A 26,924-nucleotide genomic window follows, 5' to 3' on the forward strand; every position below is an offset into this window, starting at 1 on the left:
TCAGAACGCGTTAAGAAGGCAAACATCGTGTTCTATGTTTGTGTGCTTTTACCACAGACAAAAATACGTGCATCAGCTCTCCTAGGGATGAAAAGTACCAAAATTAGGAGCCACAGCACATTTCGTGCTTTTCTTCGTTTTCCTGGACAGTAACAAGTCCTATGTCTGTGATGGCCGGAGTCGTGGATACCGGAAGGCGCCTCTTCAGAGCTCCGCACCCCCGCATCGCCCCACCAAGGACGTGCAGGCGCTTCACCGCACAAGAGCGCAATGTAAAAAACACCATGCCAAGGCTTTACCGTCGAGCGAGGAAACTAGGGAACGCTGGATGCCGTCAGCTCCTGAGGAGACTTCCCAGAAGAGGTCACAGGTCACAGGTCACAGGTGGGCCAGGCCGCCTGCTGGGAGGACTGTGGCTTCACACAGCACGCCCTAAACCCTGAAATGGAAGCAACCTCATGTGTGTGACTGGAGTTGGAACAATTCTGAGGGTCTTCCTCTACACTCTCGAATTCCTGCAAGACGAACTCCCCGCCTTCCCCGGGGCTTCTGAAGGCAGGCTGCCAACTGACAAGAGTCTGCCCATCTCCTTTACTCAGACCACTTCCTCAAAGGAGTGCAGGAAGAGGAGGGCTTATCCTCCTCTCGAGGGCTTGCTTTCTGGCTCTCAGTCCGACTCCACTCACCCACGGTCCTCAGCCGTGTCAGGCACTTCAAGCAACCCAGGTCCTATATTTCCGTTCCCACTTATTTTCTCACCAACCGCCTGTAAGAACCACAGCCTGGAACATTCCCCCAGCACCTCCCATGTTGAGGGCATGGAGGTACCTTCAGGCTTCTGAAGAGGGGTTGCCGCATACAGGTTGGAAGGGGTGGGGCCTCGCTCTACACCAGGTGTGGTCTGCGGAGCAGCGGCCGCGCTTTCCCACCGAGCAGCTAGCTGAAAACACGCACGGCGCTAGACCCCACTCCAGACCTACTGAATCAGAACCTGCATTTCAAAAAGATCCCCGCGTGACCTGAATGCAGGGTGTGTGTTCAAGTTCAAGAAGCTCTGAAGTGAAATCTGAATATATTTTGAAGCCAAATTTTAGAATTCGGGGGAGGGGTACAGTTTCTATAAGTGTGAGGCTATTTCTGGAATGAATGAATGAATGAATGAATGAATGAATAAATAAATAAATAAATAAATAAAGCTAATCAAATACTTATTCGTTGAATGAATTTTTACTTTAAAATAGAAGAAATAAGTAAATCCAATTATTCTATGTATAGGGCCTTGAAGCGTCAATAAGTTTAACAACCTTCCACAGTAAGACTTAGATATGTATTCTTTTCCTTTGTATTTTAATGAATCAGTCTTCAAGACATCTTTAAATTGCTTTATTAACAAATAGGTGTGTTGCCATAATTTAACAATTTTGAGCAATAATTCCCCCTAAAAGGGAAACAGGGCATAAGAAATGTGTCTAACTAGGTGAATTTAACATGAATTATGTGTCTAACTAGGTGAATTTAACATGAAGTAAAAGGAACTTTAAGTGCTAGGACCCTCCATTTCCACATGCCTTTCCAAGAGGCAGTAAATAACATTGTATTACAAATTTTGTTCTTTTTCTTAAAGGCAGACTCAAAAATTATATACCTTTAAAACTTCATAAAACCTGGTCTAATTAATTATGAAAATTCTTTTTAAGTTCGTAATATACCACTTTTTAAATTTTTCCAATACACTAGAAAATACTTAGAATTATATCATGATCATTCAATCTATAAATGAAAATAACTCTATTGAAGGATGACCTAGAAATAATTCTAATCATATATAAGAGAAGTTCTTTTTAACATTGTAAGATTCATATCTTTCAATGTTATCTTGTAACATGATTAAACTTAACAAATAAACAGTTGATTTATATTTCTCTATCTTCCTTTCTTTTTCTCCCATTATAACTAAAACCCCTAAATAGTGCTGGGAGGGGCTGGAAATAACTCTAAGAAATATACAAAAAGGATGTTCTGGCACTTTTGTTTTCTTGTGTTTTATTATTTTCTTCAGGTATTATAAAGTCATATCTCCCTGTGCTTCCTTGTTTTTATAGAAATGAAAGGTAAAACTGAAAAAAGAAAAAAAAATACACAGGAAAACTGAGATAAATTCTGTTAACATTTTAATAACTAATGTCTCCAACTATTTAGCTATAGATGTTCTTTAAATATATGATTTTGAGTATGTATATTTAAGTGTATGTGTGTGAATGTGTTTACATAAGATGTAGAGATCTGGGGTGCCTGGGTGGCTCAGTGGGTTAAGCCTCTGCCTTCAGCTCAGGTCATGATCTCAGGGTCCTGGAATTGAGCCCTGCATCCGGCTCTGCTCAGTGGAGAGCCTGCTTCTCCCCCTCCCCCACCTGCCTCTGCCTACTTGTGATTTCTCTGTCAAATAAATAAATAAAAATCTTAAAAAAAAAAAAAAGATGTAGAGATCTAAAATTGTTACTTCATTCACCAAACTATTTGTATTGCATTCCACACAAAGAAACATCTCCCTGCTTGGTATATTTAGCAAATTCCTTACATATTATTATCAGTTAAATAATCTTTCAATGTTGGGCATTTAGTTTGTTTCTGATTTTTCATTTTTATAAATAAACTATTATGAAAATCATTATAGATGTTTCCTCTTATATTTTTCTCACTGTATCCTTAGGACAAATTCTCTTAATAGAAATTGTTAAGTAGGGGCGCCTGGGTGGCTCAGTGGGTTAAAGCCTCTGCCTTCAGCTCAGGTCATGATCCCAGGGTCCTGGGATCGAGCCCCACATCGGGCTCTCTGCTCAGCAAGGAGCCTGCTTCCTCCTCTCTCTGACTGCCTCTCTGCCTACTTGTAATCTCTGTCTGTCAAATAAATAAATAAAATCTTAAAAAAAAAAAAAAGGAATTGTTAAGTAAAATTTTGAAACACATCACTAGTTTGCCTTCTGAGAAGTTTTATCATTTATGGTACCATCAAAAGACAACATCAATTAAAAAAAAAAAAGTCCTCACAAATATGGAAATCAAAAAGTGCTACGTTTTTGTTTGTTTTTAAAACTGTTTTTTTAAAAAAGATTTTATTTATTTATTTGAAAGAGAGACAGTGAGAAAGAGCATGAGAGGAGAGAAGGTCAGGGGGAGAAGCAGACTCCCCGTGGAGCTGGGAGCCTGATACAGGACTCGATCCTGGGACTCTGGGATCATGATCTGAGCCGAAAGCAGTTGCTTAACTAACTGAGCCACCCAGGTGCCCCTAAAACTGTTTTCTTGAAGTAAAATATGCATATGGAATAGTATACAGCTTAATGACCTATCACAAAGGAAACATACCCCTGTACTACCACCTAAGATATGAAACATGAGCAGAGTCATGGAAGCCTGCTCATGTCTACCCGGCCAGTCGCAACTCTATCCTTCCTCTTGAAAGTGAACCACCCTCCTGACATTTAATACCACAGACTGGTTTTGTAAATAGCTTCTTTGGCTCAACATTATATCCACAAAATTTATCCATGCTGCTCCTATAGTCCATTCATTTTTGTTGCTGTGTAGTAACTAACTATGCAAATATACCACAATTTATTTTCTATTCTCTTCTGGAGGGGCAGTGTCATATCTTTTGATATAGCTTATATATTTGGACACTTATAGGCATACAAAAGAATAAACTTATACATATTTAATATATATATATTAAATCTGTCAATCTTTTTCCTTTGTGATTACATTGCTGGTGATATGCTTTCAAAAAACTTTTCCTATCCCAAGATGATGAAATGTTTACCTAATATTTTTTTCATTGTTTACAATTATATATTCATGTCATTTGGAATTCATTTGGATATAAAGAGTTAAGTAGTTGTATGACTGTTCATCCTCCCTTAATGGCTAGGCAGTTTTCCTGAGATCTTTCATAAAATAACACATCTTTTCCCCCTACTGTCATAAAATGCTCCCTTTATTATATACTAAATTCCCGTGTATATATGTGTGTGTGTGTATACTTGAGTCTCTGGATGTTCTCTTTTTTTTTTTTAAACATGCTCATATATTCTTCAGTTGGTCATAGAAATACAAAGTACAAAATTCAAGAGAAACAAGAGTGTATATAGATAGTAAATAAGGCTTCATTCACACCTGCCCACCAGACACACAGCTCCTCAAGGTCACCCATGGTTTTGAGTCACTTGTCTAACATTCCAAAAGTAATCCCTGCATATAAAAGTGTAAATATAAACACTTGGGTATATTAATATGTCATTAAAATAATGTACCAAAGCATGGTTTTGGAGTGTGCATTTCCATATGAATCATTGTATTTGTGCTATCTCATTCTTTGTAACATCTGCATTATATGAATTTATTTAAAACCTATACCACTTGATGAACTAACACAATCTTTGTAATCTTTGCTATTATAACTAGACCTGAAATGACGATCTATGGCTAAATCTCAGAAGTACAATTCAGGATCAAATTATATGCATATTTTTAAAACTATTTATTTTGAAGTATAGATACATGCCTTTGTAAGAAATAATACAGACATAAACTGTACCCTTTACCTAGTTTTCCCCAATGGTAACATCTTGCAAAACTACAATATAATATTACAACCAAGATATATTTTCCCTGAAACAGTTAATATACAGAATTCATCCATCACAAGAAATGTTCATGTTGCCCTTATATAGTCATACTCACTTATCTCCATTATCCCATTTGTAGCCCCTGGGAACTCACTTGTCAATAACCTTGTTTTTAAAAAAAAATGAATGTTACAAGGATACTATCGTGTGTGGCTCAGGTTCTAGAATCAAGCTCCATGTCAGTCTCCCTGCTCAGCGGAAGCAGGGAGACTTGCCCTCTACCCTGACATGCCCCCAATCATGCTCTTTCTTGCTAATAAATGAAATCTCCAAAACAAAATAGAAAATAAAAAATGAATGTCACATAAATGGGAGTCATGCAGAATGTGACTTTTTGAGATTGGCATTTTTGACTAAGCATAATTCTCTGGTGATTCACCAAGGTTGTTGCCTGTATCAACAGTTCATTCCTTTTTTATTGCTGAGTACTATTCTATGGCATGTATGTATCACGGTTCGTTAACCAAAGGACCTTTGAAGGACATTTGGGTTGCTTCCAATTTTTTGGCTATTACAGATAAACATGCTACAAACATTTGCCTACAGGTTTCCCTGTGATCATTCCCTGTGATCAGTTGCAATGCTTAGTTTTTTAAGAAATCACCAAACTGTTTTTCCAAAGTGGCTGTATTATTTAACATTCCTACCAGGATTGTGTATGTGATTCAGTTTCTCTGCATCTTTGCCAGCATTTGATGTTGTCACTAGTTTTTATTTTAGCCGTTTTAACAGGTTTATAATGAAACATCTTTGTGATTCTAATTTGCATTTCCATAATGACTAATGATGTCCAACATCTTTTCACATGTTTACTGACCATCTACATATACTCTTCAGTAAAATGTCTCTTCATGTCTTTTCCCCATTTTCTAATTGGATTGTTTTTTATTATTGACTTTTGAGAGTTCTTCATATATTCTAAGGTACTAGTCTTTTCCCAGTTAAGTGGTTTGCAAATATTTTTCCCAGTCTGGAGCTTACATTTTCATCTTCCCAACACTCTTGCAGAGTTAAAAAAAATATTTAATAATAATTAAGTTTGATATATTGATTTTTCCTTCTATGAATCATGCTTTCGGTGTCAAGTCTAAGAATTCTTTGTCTATTCTTAAATCCCCAACATTTTCTATTTTATTCTAATAGTTTTGTAGTTTTAAGTCTATGATCATTTTGAGTTAATTTTGCATACTATGTTGAGACTGCAATTGAGGTTCATTTTTGCCTATGAATTTCCAATTGCTCCACCACGATTTGTTAAAAGGTTATCTATCTCCATGAATTTCATTTGAACCTCTATCAAAAGTCAGTTGTGCATATTTGTGTGGGGCCTTATCTGGGTTTTTTGTCCTCTTCCATTGATCTATGTATCTATCCCTCCACCAATACTACAGTCTTGATTATAGTGGCTATATAATAAATCATGGAATTGGGCAGACCAATTCCTTCCATTTTATTTTGCTTTTCTTCAAAATTCTTAAACTAGATCCTTTGCTTTTCCATATAAAATTAAAAATAATCCTGTCAACATCCATAAAAATCTTCTTGCGCTTTTGAGAGGAAATTGCTGTCAAAACTTATATATCACCTTCGGGAGAATACAGATCTTCCACTCCGTGAACATGGCATGTCTTTCCATTTATTTAAAACTTTTTTCTTTTACAATAACTGTGTATTTTTCAGCATACAAGTTTTGTATGGGTTTTCTTAGGTTTATAACTATTTCTCTTTTTTGAGCAATTGTGACATTGTATTTTTAAATTTCTGTGTCAAAATATTAATTGCTAGTACACAAAAATAAAATTGATTTTTGTATGTTTAGCCTATGCTGTGATCTTCCTGAACTCACTTATTAGTTCTGGGTTTTTTGTTTTACAAATTCTTAGATATTTACTGTGTACACAAGTCATATCATCTACAAATAAAGACAGTTTTTATTCCTTCCTTCTCAATATGTGTGCCTTTTTTCCCTTTGCTTGCTTTGTATCACTCTGTTACATAAGAGTGCTGAAAGCAAATGTCTTTGCCTTGTTTTCAATCTTAAAAACAAAGTATTATTCTTCTCCTACCCCCTTAACCCCCCATGTTGCCTCTCCACTTCCTCATATCAGGGAGATCATATGATAGTTGTCTTTCTCCAATTGACTTATTTCACTAAGCATGATAAAAATAAATGAAACAAGATGGGATTTGGAGGGAGACAAACCATAAGTGACTCTTAATCTCACAAAACAAACTGAGGGTTGCTGGGGGGAGGGGGGTTGGGAGAAGGGGGGTGGGGTTATGGACATTGGGGAAGGTATGTGCTATGGTGAGTGCTGTGAAGTGTAAACCTGGTGATTCACAGACCTGTACCCCTTGGGATAAAAATGTATTATATGTTTATAAAAAATAAAAAAAATTAAAATTAAAAAAAACCCAAATATTAAATCCTTCACCTTTTTTAAAAAAAGATTTTATTTATTTATTTGCAGACAGAGATCACAAGTAGGCAGAGAGGCAGGCAGGGGGTGGGGGGAAGCAAGCTCCCTGCCAAGCAGAGAGCCCAGTATGGGGCTCCATCCCAGGACACTGAGATCATGACCGGAGCTGAAGGCAGAGGCTTTAACCCACTGAGCCATGCAGGTGCCCCCAAATCCTTCACCTTTAACTATAATGTTATCTGTAGCAATCTTTTGAAGACTGTTATATATTGAATTGAAAAAATTTCTTCTATTCCTGTTTTTTATGAAAGTCTACTGTGAATAGGTGTTGAATTTTGTCAAATGCTTTTTCTGTATCAGTTGATATGGTCATGTGTCTTCTCTTCTCTAACCTGTTCATATAGTGGATCACAGAGGTTGATTTTCAAATATTGAACCATCCTTGCATCCATGGAATGCATCCCATTAGGTCGTGATTTATAATTCTTCTATATATTGCTGAATTTTATTTGCTACTATTTTGTTAAGGATTTTTGCATGTCTGTTTATAAAAGATATTGGTATGGGTTTTTCTTTTTTTGTACTGTTTTTGTCTAATTTTGGTATTAGAGCAAGATGAGCTTTATCTAATAAATTGAGAAGGCTTCCCTTCTGTTTTATTTTCTGGAAGAGACTGTGCAGAATTGTTATTACTTCTTTGAAGTGTGCAATAAAACTCTCCAGTGAAACCAGCTGAGCCTGGAGATTTCTTTTGGGAAAGCTTTCACATTATGAATCCCATTTCCTTAATAGGTACAGGACTATTCAAATTATCTACATCATATAGGGTGATTTTTGTGTTTTTTAAGCACTTGATATTTTCCATCTAAGTTTGTAAATTCATGTGGGTAAAACTGTTCATATTACCTTTATTTCTTTTTGATGTCTGCAGGACCTGCAGTGATATCTGCTGTTCCTATCCTGATATTAGTAATTTGTGTTTCTCCTTTTCATTCTTGCTGAAGTTTTGTCAATTATATTGATCTTTACAAAGAAGTTTTTTCATTTCGTTTTCTCTACTGCTTCCCTGTTTTCAATTTCATTGATTTTTTTTTAAAGTTTAAGCTTTTTTTTTTAAGATTTTATTTTACAGAGAGAGAGAGAAGGAGAGAGAGAGACTACAAGCAAGTGGAGTGGCAGGCAGAGGGAGATGAGAAGCAGGCTCCTCACAGATCATGACCTGAGCTGGAGGCAGATGTTTAACTGACTGAGGCTCCCAAGTGCCCCTAATTTCATAGATATCTAACTTTATTTTTATTCTTTTCTTTCTTCTGATTGCTTTGGGTTTAGTCTGCTCTTCTTTTTATAGGTTCTTCAGATGGGAACTTAGATTATTGATTTAAGACATTTTTTCATTTTTAATACATGATTTTATTCCTATACATTTTCTTCTCACAATGGTAGTGCCTGCTATCCACAGATTTTGTTATGTTGCATTTTCATTTTCATTTAGTTTAATGTATTTTTGAATTTCCCTTGACACTTCTTTGATCCCTGGATTATTTAGAAAAATGTCAGTTAGTTTCAATGCATTAGATCATATTATCTTTCTGTTACTGATTTCTAGTTTTATTGGGGTCAGAGAACATACTCTATATGGTATCAATTCTATTAAATTTGTAAGATTGTTTTATGATGCAGGATGAGGTCTTTTGTGGTGTATGTCCAATAGGTACTTGAAAAGAATATGTACTTTGCTATTATTAGGTAGTGTATTTTGTTGTGAATTTTTCTATCCTCTCTGATTTTATGTGAAGTGTGAAGGAAGGAGTGTTGAAGTGTCCACCTATAATTATGGATATGTTGACTTCTCTCTTCAGTTCCATCAGTTTTTACTTCACATATTTTGTAGCTCTGTTGTTTGGTGCAGTTACATTTAGGATTGTTAGGTCTTTTTGGTGGACTGATCCTTTTATATAATGTCTAGCTCTGTCTCTGGCAATTTTCTTTGTATACATTATCTAATAATATAATCTTGAATTCCTTTAAGAATTTGCATAATATATATATGTAATTGCATGACTTTGTATATAAATTCCTGAACCTTTTACTTTCAACATGTCTAATTGTTACACTTGGTTTTTTCTCATTGTTATATTTGAAGTGAGTTTCTTACAGATAGCATATAGTTGGTTTATATAATCCACCCTGAAAATTTATGTCTCTGATGGCTTTAGATTATCTCTATTAATGTAATTATTGATACACTAGGACTTAGGTCTGCCATCTTATTTTTTATTTTCTGTTCTAGTTTTTGTTTGTTATTATGTTTCAAGTGGATTAGATGGTATTGTAGAATTCCATTTTGATCTATCTAGTATTTCGGAATATCTCTTTGTATAATCTACTGGTGGCTGCTCTAGGTATTTACGCATATACGTAACTTACCTATTTTTGCCTGTTCAAGTGATGTACAGGAAACTTATTACTTTTATGTCCCTTCCCTTTCTCTATTTAAAATATAATTGTATTACATATTTCTGCTATATTCATTTAGAACCTTCATCAGACAGTATTATAACTTTCATTTCAATCACCAACTATAATTTATAAACCTCAAGAGAAGGAAAGCCTAATGTATTTACCCATACTTTTGCCTACCACGTTTTCTTGATTTCCCAAAGTTCCTTTTTTGCAGTTTCCTTTCTGTTCAGAGAAGTTCCTCAAGCCACATTTTGTTTTTAGAGGAGGTCTGCTAATATCTAATTCTTTTAGTTTTCCTTTTCCTGGAAATGTCTTGATATCCTCTTTATTCCTAAAGGATATTTGCACTGGATTTATGTTATGGTTCATAGTTCTTTCAGCACTTCAAAAATACTGTGTCATTTCCTTCTGGCTTCCATGGTCTCTGATCAGAAATGTGCTGTCTATCTGTTTGTCTCCTGTAGGTAAGGTGTCATTTCTCTTTCTGCCTTCAAGTTTACTTGAAAATAATTTTCATAAACTTAATATGGCTTGGTATGGATTTATTTGTTTATTGTTTGGGACTTTCTCAGCTTCTCGAATCTAGGTTTATAGCTCTTGCCAAATTTAGCAAGTTTTCAGGCATTGTATCTTTTTTCCCCCTGTTATAATTCCAAGTACTTTTTTAGCACTGTCCTCTTTCTCCTTTCCTTCTGATACTTCAAAGACATATATATTAGATTTCTATTATAATCCTACAAGTCCCTGAGACTATGTTCCTTGATTTTTATTCCATTTTCTCTGTACTGTTGAGATGAAGTTTGTTTATCTCATTTTGTCTTCCATTTCACTAGTTCCTTCCTCTATCCTTTCCATTCTGCTGTTGAGCCCATCCTTATTTTAGGTTTTGTATTTTTAGTTCTAAAAACTCCCTATGGTTATTCTCCATATTTTATATTTCCTTACTGAGACTTCCTATTTCTATTTTCTATTTCTATTTAAAGGCTCGGGCCTTCTAATTTTTCATGTATTTCAAGTGTGTTTGTAGTTACTTGTTGAGGCATTTTTATCATGGGTGCTTTAAAATCCTTGTCAGTGTTGAGTTTGAGGAGTTCTTTATAGATCTTGGATATCAGCCCTTTGTAGTGTCATTTGTGAATATTGTTTTCCCATTCCATGGGTTGCCTCTTTGTTTTGTGGACTGTTCTTTTGCTGTGCAAAAGCTTTTGATCTTGATGAAGACCCAAAAGTTCATTTTCACTTTTGTTTCCTTTGCCTTTGGAGACATGTCTTGAAAGAAGTTGCTGTGGCCAATGTCAAAGAGGTTACTGCTTATATTCTCCTCTAGGACTTTGACAGATTCCTGCCTCTCATTGAGGTCTTTTATCCATTTCGTATTTATTGTTGTGTATTGTGTATAATAATGGTTGAGTTTCATTCTTCTACACATAGCTTTCCATATATACAATGGAATATTATGCCTCCATCAGAAAGGATGAATACCCAACTTTTATATCAATATGGACGGGATGAGAAGAGATTATGCTGAGTGAAATAAGTCAAGCAGAGAGAGTCAATTACCATATGGTTTCACTTACTTGTGGAGCATAAGGAATAACACGGAGTACATTAGGAGATGGAGAGAAGAAGTGAGTTGGGGGAAATCAGAGGGGGAGATAAACCATAAGAGACCATGGACTCTGAGAAACAAACTGGGTGTTTTGGAGGGGAAAAGGGTGGGCTTGGGTGATCCTGGTGGTGGATATTAAGGAAGGCACATAGTGCATAGAGCACTGGGTGTGGTGCATAAACAATGAATTTTGGAACTCTGAAAAGAAATTAAATTCAATTTTTTAAAAATCCTTGTCAGATAACTCTGACAGTCACCTCAATGTTGGCATCTCTTGATTATCTTTTTTTTCATACAATTTCAAATCTTCCTGATTCTTTTTATGAAGAGAAATTTTCACTTGGCACCTGCTCAGAGACTCTGGGCCTTATTTAAACCTCTGTTTTAATTGGCCTTCTCTGACACTGATCTTATAGGGGAAGGGAGGATAACACCTCATTATTGCTCCATTGAGATCCAAGTGAAAGTTTCTCATTACTGCTGGTCACACTTGAAAGTTCTGGCTCCCTATAAGGTCTCCTAAGACACTGAGCTGGGAGTAGCTTCATTACCACTGGGCAATGGTGACTCTCCGCCAGGTCTCTCTGTCACAATGTGAGCAGGAAATGAGAGGGATGCCTAATTTTTTCCAGGTGGAAGTTGAAGTCTAGACTCTCCAAGTGATTTCCACTGATAATGCAACAAGGAAGGGAAAAGAAGTAGCTTACTACTGGCCAGTGGGAATGAAAGTCCTGGCTCCCTGTTGGGTCTCTGACAGCACTTCATTAGGAGTATTGTTACAGCCTCTAGTGGGTCAAAGTCTAGATTCCCCACTCGGCCTTTCCTGGCATGGATAATGGTGGTGCTAGTTTTTTTCTGCAGTGTTTAGAGGAGTAAGGTGGCTGTTGTGTAAAAATATTGTCTTACCCACTATTTCTTTGCTATCTTTCTGTATAAAAAGAGTAGACTTCACTGCGATATCTTTTTTATCTGTACCCATTAACACTCCATGTTGCTGTACCCATTAACACTCCATGTTGCTGGCTTCGTCAGTATCCAGTCTTCAATTTATGAGACAAGGAGAAAAATTAAAGAACGCACCACTGGGTGACTAGTCTGGTCCTCATGTCCTCAACCAATTTGCCTCCTTGTACTTTTCAGAACCTTGTCTTTGTCCTATGTATAATGTCCATGGTTTTCAGTTGTACTTAGTGAGAGAAATGGGAAATAGTATATTTACTCCAATTACCCAGAAGTCTACACTTTTATTTTATATTAGCATTTGCTGTTCCCTAATTGCCTTCCATACATGTACCACTTTACATTTTACATTTATTTAAATTTATTTAAATTTTATTTATTTATATTTATTTAATTTTACAGAGTTGGTGTTGTTTTCTATGGTGTTCATCGCAGAAATTGCTCTTTATCATTTATTTTTGCCCTCACATCTAATCTGTACCTACCATTTTAGAGCAAATTTAAGAATTTCTTAAAGGAAATTCTTCTTATAGGGTGAAAGGACATAGGTACTATCATTCAGAAGAAAGCTTTCCATAAATGTTCTCCTTTTTCATTTGCCTGGCTCCTATCCAGCCCTATTTCAACTGATTTGAAGATGGTTAGTGAAACTTTTCTAAACCTGCCCCACCTACAGAAATAAACATTGTATGGAGTCCTGGGGAAATTTTATTCCAATTCCTGATGCATTCTTTTAATTTTTTCAAAATCAGACTGTATTTAACAAAACTTACTTGATGTTGTGGTATTGTATCAGGATAATTCTCTAGTCTCACCGTTCCCTCCCATCCCTATGCATGCTTCTTACTGCCCATTTTCATCAGCATTTTTGAGAGTATGTGAACTGTCACCTTTCAGAGAAGCCTCAAGTAGACGCTTTTTATAAGTAATTTTTTTTTTCAGAAGCAGAAGTTATTAACATAGGTAAGAAAATTGAGGCTGGGCAACAGAAATGTTCATAGCTGCGTGTCCATTTTCAGTTGTTTGCCCTCACACTTGATTATAACACATCTTTGTTTTCCAGACTTTTGTGCTTCATAAGTCATTAAATGCTACATTCAACACTAGTACTAACAGCATATTCCAAGAGGAAGAAGGTGATAATAAAGGGTGGAAGACTTATCATTTAAAACAGGAATACAATTAAAACATCTCTCAGCTAAAGCTTACTGCATTTAATACAAAGTGCTCCAAGTGAGTTTTGCCTGTTGCTGTGTTTTTTTTTTTTTAAAGATTTTATTTATTTATTTGATGCAGAGAGACACAGCGAGAGAGGAAACACAAGCAGGGGGAGTGGGAGAGGGAGAAGCAGGCTTCTAGCTGAGCAGGGAGCCCAATATGGGGCTTGATCCCCAGACCGTGGGATCATGACCTGAGCCGAAGGCAGAGGCTTTAACCCACTGAGCCACCCAGGTGCCCCTGTTGCTGTGTTTTTAAATTGAAAAGCTGAAGGTCCTACTCTTCTCTACAAAGAAACATATACACACAAGATAAAAAGATTAACTCCCTGTGTACCCCAATGTAGTATATAATAACATATTTGCTCCTGATAAAATATTTGCTCACAGTAAAATATTTGGGGCAGAAAAAAGAAATGCATAAAAATATAACTCCACATAATACTATTTAGCTCTAACCTGTTAAATTTCCTTTGGAATATTCCACTCTAGTTTCTTCCTATGCACTTTTTTCCCCTTCTTTTTATAAAATGGGCTCATACTGTAAACACCATTTGAACCCTGCTTTATTCACTTAACATAATAATGCTTTTTCTCATTTGGTTAAATGGTCTTTTAAAACATGAGTCTTTAATGGCTATAATAACACTCTACCTTCATGGAGGTACCATAATTTATTTAAACATTCTTCTATTTGAGGGTAAGCTTCTACATTTTTGCTGTTTTTAATAATGCTGAATGCATATTATTTTACATAAATCTTTGATCCATTTTTTTTTCCTTAGGATAGACTGCTAGAATTTGGATTACTGGATTGGAGCCACTGGCAGCACAAGGCCCCCTCCTAGAGCAGGAAACACTGCAATGGGTCAGTACCAGGTCCGCTGCTCATCATGGCACTGAAAAGAGATGGCAAATTCTGCATCCTTCTAGCAACCCACTGTTGAGGTTTCCTTTCAAGTACTTCTTTCCTGTGCAACAAGTGTGGCCAGGCAAGCCAGAGTTTCCTCCAGCTTGCAAAAAGATTTACCTCCTCTGCTCCTTAAGAAAGCTGCTAGGAACCAGGGAAACTGAGTAAAAAATGTGTTTTCTCTAGTTTGCATCCTGCTTCTTTACTGGAGTAGTAAACCAGAGGAGATTGTGAGTCAGCAGAAAGGTGAAATATTTTCTGCAGGAAGTCTCATCTACTGATTTATTTCAGGAAAGAAGAGTTTCCATGCTATAAGGTCATAGTATCTTTAAAACAAAATTGGAAACACAATAACAATACACAAGTAGTCTTTTTATTATTTAGTTGTCGTTTTTCGTGGGTGGGAGTAAAATTGAGAAACTCTATGGTTTCACACTATGTGACTGTAATGGTATCTCTGATCACATTTTGCTTTCAGTAAGGCACTTTTGAAGCTGTTTTCTTTTCCTTAATAAATCTTGTAAGTTATTTAATTGTAAAAATGTGGCTTGTCCTATACTACCTTCTAATATTACATTCTCTAAAACAAGAATTTTTCTGTTGCTGCCAACACAAATAGCAGTATCTTTTCACAAAAGGAGCTCTCATCTTTCAACTAACTTTTAAACACCCAATTTCCATCAGCTGTTTGCTCTTCTTGGAGCAGCCCTAGCAGGGAAGGATTTACATTTTATTTATTCATGCTCTTTGCTCATTTTTCTATTGAAGTGTTAGGTTTTTTTTTTTCTTAGGGATTTGAGAAATTCCTTTAAATATTGATGATATTAACCCTATGTCTTTCATATTTGTTGCAAATTTTTTCCCAGTTATCAGGGCCATTTGATTTTGTACCTGGTGCCTGCCTGCCTTCCTCCCACCCTCCCCCCTTCTTTCTTCTTTCCTTCCTTTCTTCCTTCCTTCCCTCCCATTCAGAGATGTTTAAATTTAGTATGTTAGGGTGTCTTTTGCTTTAGCATTTTTCTTTCTTATAGTTTACACCTTTCCAAGTCCAAAATCATATGTATATTAAGGTATATTTTCTTCTAGTTTTACTATAATCTTACTATTTTATTATGATTTTAAACAAAATGTTTTTGAGAAATCATTTGATTCATCATTGGTTTAGATGTCATCTTTATCATATACTACATTATATCATTTATGGCATTTTTTTTTAAATTTTTTATTTTTTATAAACATATATTTTTATCCCCAGGGGTACAGGTCTGTGAATCACCAGGTTTACACACTTCACAGCACTCACCAAAGCACATACCCTCCCCAATGTCCATAATCCCACCCCCTTCTCCCAAACCCCCTCCCCCCAGCAACCCTCAGTTTGTTTAGTGAGATTAAGAGTCACTTATGGTTTGTCTCCCTCCCAATCCCATCTTGTTTCATTGATTCTTCTCCTACCCACTTAAGCCCCCATGTTGCATCACCACTTCCTCATATCAGGGAGATCAGAGGACATGAACAGACATTTCTGCAAAGAAGACATCCAGATGGCCAATAGACATATGAAAAAGTGCTCCATATCACTCGGCATCAGGGAAATACAAATCATTTATGGCATATTTTATAGCCCTTCTAGTTTGCCACTGTGTTGCCTATTGATTCCTAGACTGTTTCCTGGGAGTGTACTGAATATCCAATTTTTCAGTCTTTCTTCCACTGCCATTGAGCTTTTCTTTTCCTCAAAATCTCAACTAGTTGACCCATTTATTCTTTGAAATGGATTTTAGGATCAACAATTCAAAAGAAAAATTAACTTATATTTTAAACTTTAGACTTAAACTTTATAATTATTAAAGATGTTTATTACCAGTAGACACATAAAAAGGCATTCAATTTTATCACTAACCACAGTCTAACACGTAGATAAAAATTTTGAAGTTTGATAATGTCCAGTGTTGGCATAAATATGGGGAAAATGGGCATTTTCATAAACCACTGATGAGAAAGGAAATTGGTGGTTGATTTAGAGAAATGTATATCTATCAAAATGCAAAAGTGTGTATACTATTTTTTGTTTACTTGCTTGTTTTTAAAGATTTTATTTATTTATTTGACAGAGATATTTGAGAGAGAGAGCACAAGTAGGGGGAGCAGCAGCCAGAGGGAGAAGCAGGATCCCCACTGAGCAGGGAGCCAGAAGCAGAGCTCAATCCCAGGACGGCTGGATCATGACCTGAGCTGAAGGCAGATGCTTAATGTCTGAGCCACTCAGGAGGCCCAAAATGTGTATATTAATTGATCCAGCAATCCCCTTTCTAGGAACCTGTACCACAGACATTCTTACACGTGTATATAAATATATAAGGCAATTCACTGTAGCATTGATTATAATAATCCCATGATAGAATTCACATAAAAGTCCACTTACAGGAGAATGGTAAACTATAGAGTATATATACAATGGGATATTATACAGCTGTGAAAAAGAATGAAATATACCTATCTGCAATAAAATGCAACAAAATGAGATATATTATATAAAAAATAATTTTCAGGACAAATACGACCAACCTAATGCTGGTTATATTTTTAAATCTCGGTATTTGTTTGTGTAGGTAGATAAGCAGTGTGTGTGGGGGTGTCTGCGTGTGTGTGTATATATATATTATATAAAAGGTATTTAGAAGGACAGACACTAAAAGGTAATTGTATTTAACATTTAGGGAGGTAAGTGAAGTTAGAGATAAAAAGAAATTATAATTTTTAATCTAAGTATTTCTACATTATTTTAATTATTCATTACATGCGTGTATTCATGTACAACTTGTATCTTTTAAATAAAATATTTTAAAAGAAACATATATTCATTATTTACATTACCTTCTGCTGGACCATCATTTTGGGTGTCTTTCTGTTTATTCACTCTTGAACTAGAAGAAAGTTACCCATACTTGAAGTTGGCCAACAAGTAATACATATAACTCCTGGCTGGCAAGGCCTGTTGGGTTGTAGTTTCTGAACCCCTCTAAGTCCTACTCTATGGGTACAAGTTGGTCTAGGCATTTTGGGTACTTACCTAGCATCCATTGTGGACTACCCTAAGTGACCAAGGTTAAGACTCCCCTCCGCCCCCATCATTGTATATTTCTCTACCCCAAGTCCCATCAAAGAGTACCATAGAAGCCACAGTCCATGCACTCAATGCAAGCCAAGCTCTTTCTGCCTTCACCTACATAGTCTTGATGTTAGAACAGGGAGGGGACTTTACTACCTGGGACGGATTTTATTCTTCTCCTCCAACACCACCACTAAACAAGGAGATAGAGGTAGGAAGATATAAAAAATTAATGCAGAGGAGAAGACCTGCTTCAGTGTTTTGTACGTGCCAGCAAGCATACGATCTACAGGAGACAGCGCTTGGGTTTTCCGACTGATACAGAAACCCAGTAGTGGCTGACAGTGTCTATTCTCAATTCAGCCCCATCAGCCTTGTGATCAGTGGAAGTTCCTCCAGGAATCCTGCAAAAGGCTATAGGTCTTATTTTCCACTGGTATTACGCTTTTACCTTTTTCTGTGTCACCATGGTTATTTAAATACAAAGTTGGGAGAGGCTGCTTCAAGACCTATCAGCCAGATGACACCATAAACATGTTCTTTTGTAAATAAAAGTAAAGTTCAAAACACGACATACCCATGCTAATGGACAAAAGAGGCCATGAGCACAAAAGGTGCGTCTGCGGACAAACACAAGCCTAGAATACTTCTTTATGCTCTGGTGAGTGTAGCTCACCATTTACTAAGTCAAGCTTGGTGGCTCTCCAGGGTATTAATTCTGGTAAGGAGCAAATATCTGTTTATTTTGTGTGTGTCTCTGTGTGTGTGTGTGTCTGTCTGTGTGTCTGTGTGTGTGTATGCAGAGAACGGCAAAGGTTTGTGGCAGCTGCTCTACAGATCAGAAGCAAGGGGAGAAAAAGGAATGAGGGGAGAGTGAAGGGACACAGAGAGGCTGAAATCTGAGTGGAATAAAGGTAGAAGTGGGCATCAATAGGGGATTAATACCTGTGAAGGGATGAAAAGGACAGAGTCCAAGAAAGGGTGCAGGAGAAAAACTCTTATCAAATTATCCATGGGAAACAGAAATGACATTCAGCTTAATTTGGGGGGGATTTAAAACTGACATTTAGTGGCATCAGAAAATAGTAAGTAAGCCTGAAAGCTCAGGTCACTGGTCAGTTATCATTTCCACTGATAAGTATTTCTTTGTTTGAACAAATGCCTACTATAAAAAAAAAAAAAAAAATCACAATGGAATTAACAACCCAGCTCACAGTGATTGTTCCCAGTAGGGAAAACACAAACAAACAGACAATCAAACAAACAAAACCTGAGGAAAAAATACACTGTAAGAATAGGGACTGTTTGATTTTTTTGGTCTTCTGACAGAGATTAATGTGCTAGAGGGGTTATCTTCCACTTTTTACTTTAAATGTAGAAATATTTGTTCAGTTCATATACTTCCTATAATCTCTACGTGTGAGAAGTGAGTATCTAAAGTTATCCCCTATCAGTAAAACAGGAGGTAGGTGAGGGTTTTTGTCTGATCATGTCAGCGACTCCTAGCGAGAAAAGGCAGCAAGGAAGGGAACATGGCCCTGGGCTTGCAGCTGGATGGAGTGTGGGCGCGCCGGGAGAGGCAAAGCCCGCTGTACTCTCCAGCTTCAGTTCAGGGCAAAAGGGGAAAGACGGGGTACCAGGACCAGAGTGGTACACTCTATGTGGGCCTGTTGTCCTTGGTCAGCCTCCTGCCATGTCAGCAGACACTTATCTGTCACCGAGGGCAGTGGCAGGGCCTGTCACCGGGTCACGCCTGTGGGCTAGCACAGGCCCAACAGAGCCATGAGGGGAACCAGGGTAGCCAGGCAGGACCTCGGTCCTGCGAAGGAGACCAACTGATTGAATGAGAAGAGGGTTCCGACCTGGACCCCACAGAAGCTGCCTGAAGTTTCGAGAAAGTCAGGCACAGAGGTCTGCTACACGAAGAGGCGTAGAGAAGGGCGAATGTGGAATGAGCAGACAACGGGTTGTGAGCACTGGGAGCCATGCGTGGGGTCACGCGCATCACAGCAACACAGAGCAAGCACTGTGAATCTCCTATTATTAACAGTAGCGTAACACCACATCCTATCTCAAATGACAGAATCTTCTCAAAGGAGAGATTCTGCGTTTAATGTCTGTGGTGAACACAGTTTCATCACATCGTGGGGAAAGGACTATAGGAGAGCAGACAGACCAGCAGCTCAGGCTCCCAGGCTGCTGCCATCTGTCCGGGCCCTGGGGTAACCTACCCGTTAACTCTGAGCATCATCAGCTAACCTTCCAGGACCTCAGTATTCTCATCCCAACAGTCTCCACCGCTACCTTGGAAAGGTCTGTGGAAGCCCGTGAATCTTTAGTATGAGGCTCCTACTACAAATATTCTCAGTTAAAATGATCCTGTATTGTGACATTGGAATTACTCAACAAATCTAAAGGAAGTAACCACACTCCATGATGGTTGTTCAGAACATTCCTGCTTCTGTTACCAAAGCCCTTTGAAACGTAGACACAGTAACAAGCAAACCACAACCTTGTAAGACTCGGAATGAAATAAACTGTGTTAATGTCTCTCACCTTTCTATGCCTCAGTCAGCCTTCCCTGGGGCAAAAGCCGGTATATTAGGACTGGCTCTGTCCCAAGTGTTGGTTGGGGACATCGTTCCTGTCTCCCATCTGCCTGCTGGGCACAGCTGTGGTGAGGCTGGGCAGCGGAACACTATTGGCTTTCATGAGGAGGCAGAGAGGAGAGAGACTGCTCTTAGAGGCACCCAGAATGTGGCGCTGGGCTGGGTATGAGGGATGGGGAGCACAGAGCATCTCATCCCCCCCATTAACTGTGGCAACAGGCCCTCAGGTGGACCAAGGTGACCCAATCAGAAAGATTTCTCAATAGATCCAAATTTCCTGGTATGGGTTTCTCCCAGTTCCCACAGGTCAGCGCTACTTCAAAGACAAGGGAAAACCTGACATCCCAGAGACCTCTTCCAGGCCAGCAGCAGCCTGGATGTCTACATGAAGAATTTCCCAGGCCTTACTCAGTCATCATTTCACTACCACCTTGGGACCAAAAGGGAAAGACTGGAAAGAAAAGGGCAAGGTGGGGAGAAACCATTATGGTCTAACTTTATGGAGAACAGCATTAGCTTTCTAATGGTGCTGCTGGGGAGCCCCACTTCCTAAAGCCCAGAGTCCTCAGCTTACAGCCCCTCCTCATTCACGGAATCCCAACCCTGGCCTCACACTCATACCTGGAAGTTATTCAGAGCCAACTTCCCAAGAGCTCAAAATACTGCGCGCAAGTATTCATTTTTATTAATCTACTAAATCTCCACAAAGTTCCTTTCCCCTTGGTTAGAAATGAACAAAACACAGGACTAATCTCTTAACGTCTTTTTCAACTGGCGGAGTATGATTTAAAGAGAACAGACACTCTACCACAGGCGGTACAGAAAGTTAAGGAGGACGCTCAGAAATACTGGTCGCTAAAGGAGAAAAAAAAAAATCAATAGCACATCCACAAGCCTTTGCCCCTGAAGCTCCACAGGCCACAGGACACCCAGGAAGGGCCAGGCCCACCCCCAGCCCTTCCTAGTCTCAGACACCGAGGAAGCGGGAGGCATGTATGGATTAGGTTGTTCTGATCTCAGGGGCAGTTGTCACTTGCGAATTCAAGTCGTTTAAGAACAACACTAACAAAAGCTCACTGAGGATCTTGGCTTTATCTACAGAGATGTTCAAAAACACTCTATCTCCTGTTTCTCCCCACTTTTAGTAACCATCTCCCCCGACACCTCCAGTGTTGTCCGTCCCTAATGGCTCCTCGACAAATCAACTTGAAAATGGTAAGCACGTTTCACCTCTGTCCTGCCAGGATTTCACAAGCTTGAGAATGTGGGTTTAGTTCAAAACTCATCATGACAAAACCGACCTATTCCCATAAAGGGAAAAACCCCAATCGTAATTCTCTGCTGAGAGTCATTAGAGAAAGCCCAGGAAAGAAAAGGGGGAAGGGTCAGAGAGCGACTCTTTAGCTTACAGAAGCACACACACCACTTTATTCAAGTCCTCTGCTAACAAGCATATATATGGACTAGGAGATTTTTATCACTACAGCTTCATTCTACAAAATAGCATTGCATTTGCTCATCTTTCTGGATGGCCACGAAATAATGGTACATCTTGTAAATATAGGTTGGTTACTTCGGAGAGGGGAGTAGGAATTAATTTTAAACCTATCACATAGTTTCAAGTTATTTCCCATGAGATTTCATACCAGGCCACAGCACTGGAAGCCATAATTTCCATATTTATTGGAAACAGCATCTCAGCCAAAGTGGCGCATTGTGTTCTCACAGTGAGACCTCACTGGGGGAAATAGAATTAACTCACACTATCATCATAAGTGTCTAGGGCCTTTTTTCAAAAAACTGTAACAATTGATCCCCTAATTCAGAGAAATTTTCTTCAAATCCACTGCACTTTAGCAAAGACTATAATTGGAGGAGCTGATTTCAACCCTAATAAACTTCTTTGCCAACCTAACCGAAGAAGTTGAAATCTGTGTTGTGCAAATGGCTGTTTTATATTTTTGACTCAAATGTCTCCTAGCATTACTGCTTAGCTGGGTCTCTGTTTATCTATTGTTATGTATTTTATGCTCCAAGTTTCACAATCTGTTAAAATAAATTTTTATATGAAAAAAAATCTGTTTTCACTGTGTATTTTATATGTGAAAACTACATGTGCTCATGTGTTTGTTTACATGTGCTCATGTGTGTGTCTATATGTGGGTAAGAGTGTATAGGCTCACATATATTCTAACTGCAAAGAAACAACTGATGAAAAAAGAATGCTCTATCTATCTTCCTTCCTTCCTTCCTTCCTTTCTTTCTTTCTTTTTTTTTTTTTAAACTAGGCTCCACACCCAGCATGGAGCCCAACCCAGGGCTTGAACTCACAATTCCAAGTTCAAGACATGAGCTGAGATCAAGAGTTGGATCCTTAACCAACTAAGCCACCCAGGCACTCCTGGAATGCTATGTCTTTCACATATAATATAACTGAATATTGGATTTGAAAACCACTGATGGTTGTCATTAGGTTATTAATTCATTGAGGCTTCAAGCTTAGAATACAACTGCCTGTAACTTTGGATTTTTAGTTTTAGTTTCCTTTGTTATAGGAATATTAATACCTTTTTAGAAACTACAGACAGCACAGGGTGGGCATGAACATGAACACATTCATCACCAAACTTATAAACAAACTCTTGCATGAAAAGCTTGAGAAATTAGGTAAAATTAGCTAAAGAAAACTGGCTATTGTATAAAATTGTTAAGAACCCGGTATTTTCTTTAAAAGATTTGCACTAATACCATAGATTGGTATTAGTCTTAGATCACCAGTATGGATTCCATCCATTCATGCTCATTCATTGATCTTTTAATTAATTAATTAAACTGAAAGTAAACAGCATTGATCCAGACAGTCTGAGTGAGGAGCGAGCATTGACCTTTGGGGTTGAAAACGGTACTCTCCATAATATATCTTGTGGTAGTTGAGGAATCTGATCCAGCATGGTTTTTGTTTTTGTTTCTAAAAATCCCTTTTACATCTCTAAGTGGTTTATTTAGAAAATTTCCAATGCTGTTTTAAATAAAAATCTTTATTGTTATTTTTTATATAAAAATATTTTGTCAGGGTTGCAAAAATAATCTTAAAATACTTCCCAAAAATTATTGCATTCAGAGTAGAATATATACCCCCTAAAAAGAGAGTATTTGTTTTTATCTCTGAGTAGCTAAAACCATGCAGTCTGCTTATTCCCCACTTAAAAATGTCATATTTCTAAGGAAAACAAATGAGGTTTTCAGGTTCATCATTAATCACATCTACTTCCACAGCTCCTCAATTCCAAGATTGGCATTTTTTTCCCCACACTTAAGATTTTCGGTTTGTTTGTTTTTAATTAATTAATTTATTTTAGAGAGGGAGGGAGAGAGAGAGCTTGAAGGTGCACACACCAGCCGAGGGGGACAGACAGAGGGAGAGAATCCTCAAGGAGACTTCTGGCATCCCAAGGGTGGAGCCTCATGCCTGCTGGATCTCAGGACCCATGAGACCATGACCTGAAATGAAACGAAGTCCCACGCTCAACGGACTGAGTAACCCAGGTGTCCTTGCATTTTAAGGTTTTTGAAAATGAGATACATCTTAAAATAACATCTAGATTCAATGTGGGTACGCTTTTCTTTAAATTCCAAAAGACTATATTGTGTCTGGCGATCCACAGATTATTGTACATGAGAAAATACACGATTCCCCCCATAATTTTTCTACTGTAAGTTTCCGCTAGATGCTTACTATAACAGTATCTCTAATACAGAGAAATCCCTAGAATCAGATTTGATGATGGCCTGAGACCCACAGTCAACCCCCCTTTTCCCTTGAGAGGAAAAGTGGTGGCAACGGCAGACACTAAAATGAATGGAAAAGTGAAATGCTTTCTCCAGCAAGCTCTTTAACGAGCAGTGGTCATGCGACTGTTCTGGCCAGTGCGGGGAATGCTGGGACCTAGTAGTTCCAGGAAAGCTTGCATTTAATTTAACATGAAGAGAAGAAACTTGGCTGGTGTGTCCCTTTTTCCTCTCTTCTCACTGTCTTACCTTTTAAGGATGATGGTACAAGGCTTAGAGAGGTCAAAATAACACCCCCAAACTATGCAGCTGGTAAGCAGCAGAGCCAGAGGCAAATCAGCCTCGGGGCAGTAAGCCAATTCCTTTGGAGCCCATTTCTTTACAGTGCTAAAATGTTAGTCCAGTGATATGCATGAAGCAACTCAAATTTCATCATGCAATCCTTCATGTAACCAGCAAAATATAAAAACAGCACTCTCAAATAGGAAAAAGTCTGTCTCTACCCACTCACCCACCCACCAAAGAAAACCTGCCCAGAATGGTCTGTCTTGTTGGAGGAACCCACTATCACTGCCCGCTAAAATTCTGAAACCAAATAAGCATCACTGGTGTTCTTTGACTGAAGCAAGGGAGATATTTTATTATCTAATATGTCAATCTTTTAATACACCTCCCAATTACTTGCTAGATCTAGAAAGCATACACATGCACACACAGTCTAAAGTAAAATCAAGAAAAACTAAAACAGCAAAACTTTCACCTTTCAGTAGTTTTAACCACAGATCATTGAGCCTGCTTGGGCCAGAGAAAGTAAATAAATTAGTTAATCTGTTAATAAATGGTGTTTTCATTACTGAAAATAATTTCCCTTGTGCCTCCATTAAATATGATTGAACAGATATTGAAAGAACAGAGATTTGGGGGGAAACCCAGGTACCTTGGACCCAATCTCAGCAGGGCTGAAACTCAAATCTCAAGTCTTTTGGCCTCCAGATTTGGCTTTAGGACCTCAGAGATCCTGAGTCCAGAAAGGCAAATCAAGTAGCCTCATTGCTAATGATATAAGAATTAAATCCAGACCCAGATTGTTGTCCAAATTTGTTGAGCACCTGCTGTGAGTAAAGTGTTTTCCTAGAGATGAAGGACATCAGGATAGAACATACTCTCAAGGCACTCAAGCCTCTGTGACCATTGTGTGATCTAAATCAATTCAACTGAAATCAGAGACACCATGAGTAATAGAATATTTTTTTAAAAGAAGTGCCTCTGAAGATATCTCAAAGTAAAAAGAAGCTGACAACCCTCTAAAATATAAATAGTCAAGATAAAAATGACCAGAATTATAATGGTCACAATGATAACATTTATTATTGAGCACTTACTACGTACTAGGCAATATTTTAAATGCTTTTCAACTTTTAATACACAACTAGACCATTTAGATACTAGTATCCTAATTTTACAGATGAATGAACAAAAAAGATTAGAGCATTACTTAATAACTTGCCCAAATTTCCATATGCTAATGATCACTACACAATTCAGTCTCCAATTTCAAAAGATTCTGCCACTTCCTATAAACAGTTTTTTTTTAAAGGGGTAACAACTGTCACACACATAGTTCTATCTGTCTCTATGGGTTTGTTGATTTTGAATATTTCAAAATTTAGTCAATATCAAGAAAAAAAGCTAGGAGCTGAAAGCTGAAATACTACCCATTCAGAATTGGCCATTTGTGATAAATAAATAAATCGATATGGTGAAGAATACAGAGACTTTAAACGGGAGAGATTCCAACACATTTTTCTTTAATTAATTGTGAACTGAAGAAATTATTGGGAGAAAAAGAAGGTATTTTTAGAAAACCAATTAAACTTAGCTTGTGGGTGTCACTGACACTAAGGTCATCCCAATAAAAGGATTTTCAAAGTAATAGAAGCAGATCTTAGTGCAGAGACACCCAAGAGATGGCTACTAGAGAATCAAAAACCAGTTTGCCCCAGTGTTCAAGGGGAAGAAAGTATTGACCTCATGTCCCCAAGATTCCACTGGGATTGGATGTCTTTACTCGATTAAGTACTCATGCATGATACCATCTAAAAATTGCTGACCCCACAGCTTTGTGCAGATAACTTGCTGTAGCCTCAACAGCTCTGTTTATTGGAATATCCATTTTCCTGTCTTAGAGCCCAGAGTCTAAACTTCCTCCACATGAGCTGACATTCTACTTCTTCATTACGGCTGCATTTGTACTAGAAGGTGTGGGATATTTGTATCCATGATTATATACAGTCCAAGGTAAAGAAAAATATAAGTAAAACATAAAATGCAAGAAATATTCCAATTTCAGCGTCTTTCAAAGTAAAACAGTTGTAATTACGTAGAAAAAAAATTAAAAATTAAAAAACCCTTTAAAAACTAACTCGGTTTGTAGACAAAGAAAAATTGTCACAAAGATTTAAATGTGTGCATGTGTCCTGTCTCACTAATGTGCACTTTTCCGTACCACATCATAATGTTCTTAAGAGCAAGGGTTAGATTCAGAAACCTCATCTCACAGGGGATGCAAGGCCTGAGGGTGGGTACATAGGTTGTGTCCCCAGGGCCTGCATTCTGGCTGTGAATGAACTGAGGAGAGAAGCTAACCATCATGATCAGTTTAGTTACTACAGACCCTACCTCTGGCAAGAGCTTATTTAATATGATTTGGACTAAATAGAAATAATGTCATCGTCCAGTTACCTCCATTAACAACCAGTTGAGACTAGTTTTGATATATCTTGCAAATCGTTCATCCCCTTCCCCCCCTCAGAATAGCTACTATGTCGGAAGTTTAGGCATGTGGTAGTATGTACTTAGCCAGAAGGAAAGGTTTGACCCAATCTCTAAGCAAAGCCTTTCACATTTTCTATGGAATCTGAAGACACACTGAATTGTCTAAATATGACATTTCCCCCTTATCTGCAGTTTCCCTTTCTCTGGTCTCAGTTATCTGTGGTCAACCATGGTGCAGAGGCAGATGGTTCTCCTGATGCGTCATCCGACGGTCATTAGCGCCTAACACCGCATCACGGTATCGGCGTCATTCCCTTCACTTCATCCCATCGCGCAGGTATCTATCTTCTCACATCATCACAAGACAAAAAGGGG

The 26,924-nt window shown here is 37.9% G+C and overlaps 1 protein-coding gene across 9 annotated transcripts in view; it reads right to left on the reverse strand.

The window, feature by feature from the left end:
• Positions 1 to 26,924, reverse strand: part of ENOX1 (ecto-NOX disulfide-thiol exchanger 1) — a 572,082-nt gene that overhangs the window by 390,740 nt on the left and 154,418 nt on the right. For 7 of the 9 annotated variants that reach the window (XM_059144567.1, XM_059144559.1, XM_059144569.1 and 4 more), the window contains exon 3: positions 300 to 439. The exons of the other annotated variants lie outside the window; for them this stretch is intronic. The gene's annotated coding sequence lies outside the window, so the exon portion shown is untranslated. The remainder of the gene's footprint in view (positions 1 to 299; positions 440 to 26,924) is intronic. 9 annotated transcript variants of the gene reach the window in all.

Source organism: Mustela lutreola, chromosome 13 (genome assembly GCF_030435805.1).
Source record: "Mustela lutreola isolate mMusLut2 chromosome 13, mMusLut2.pri, whole genome shotgun sequence".
Taxonomy (NCBI): Eukaryota; Metazoa; Chordata; class Mammalia; order Carnivora; family Mustelidae; genus Mustela; species Mustela lutreola.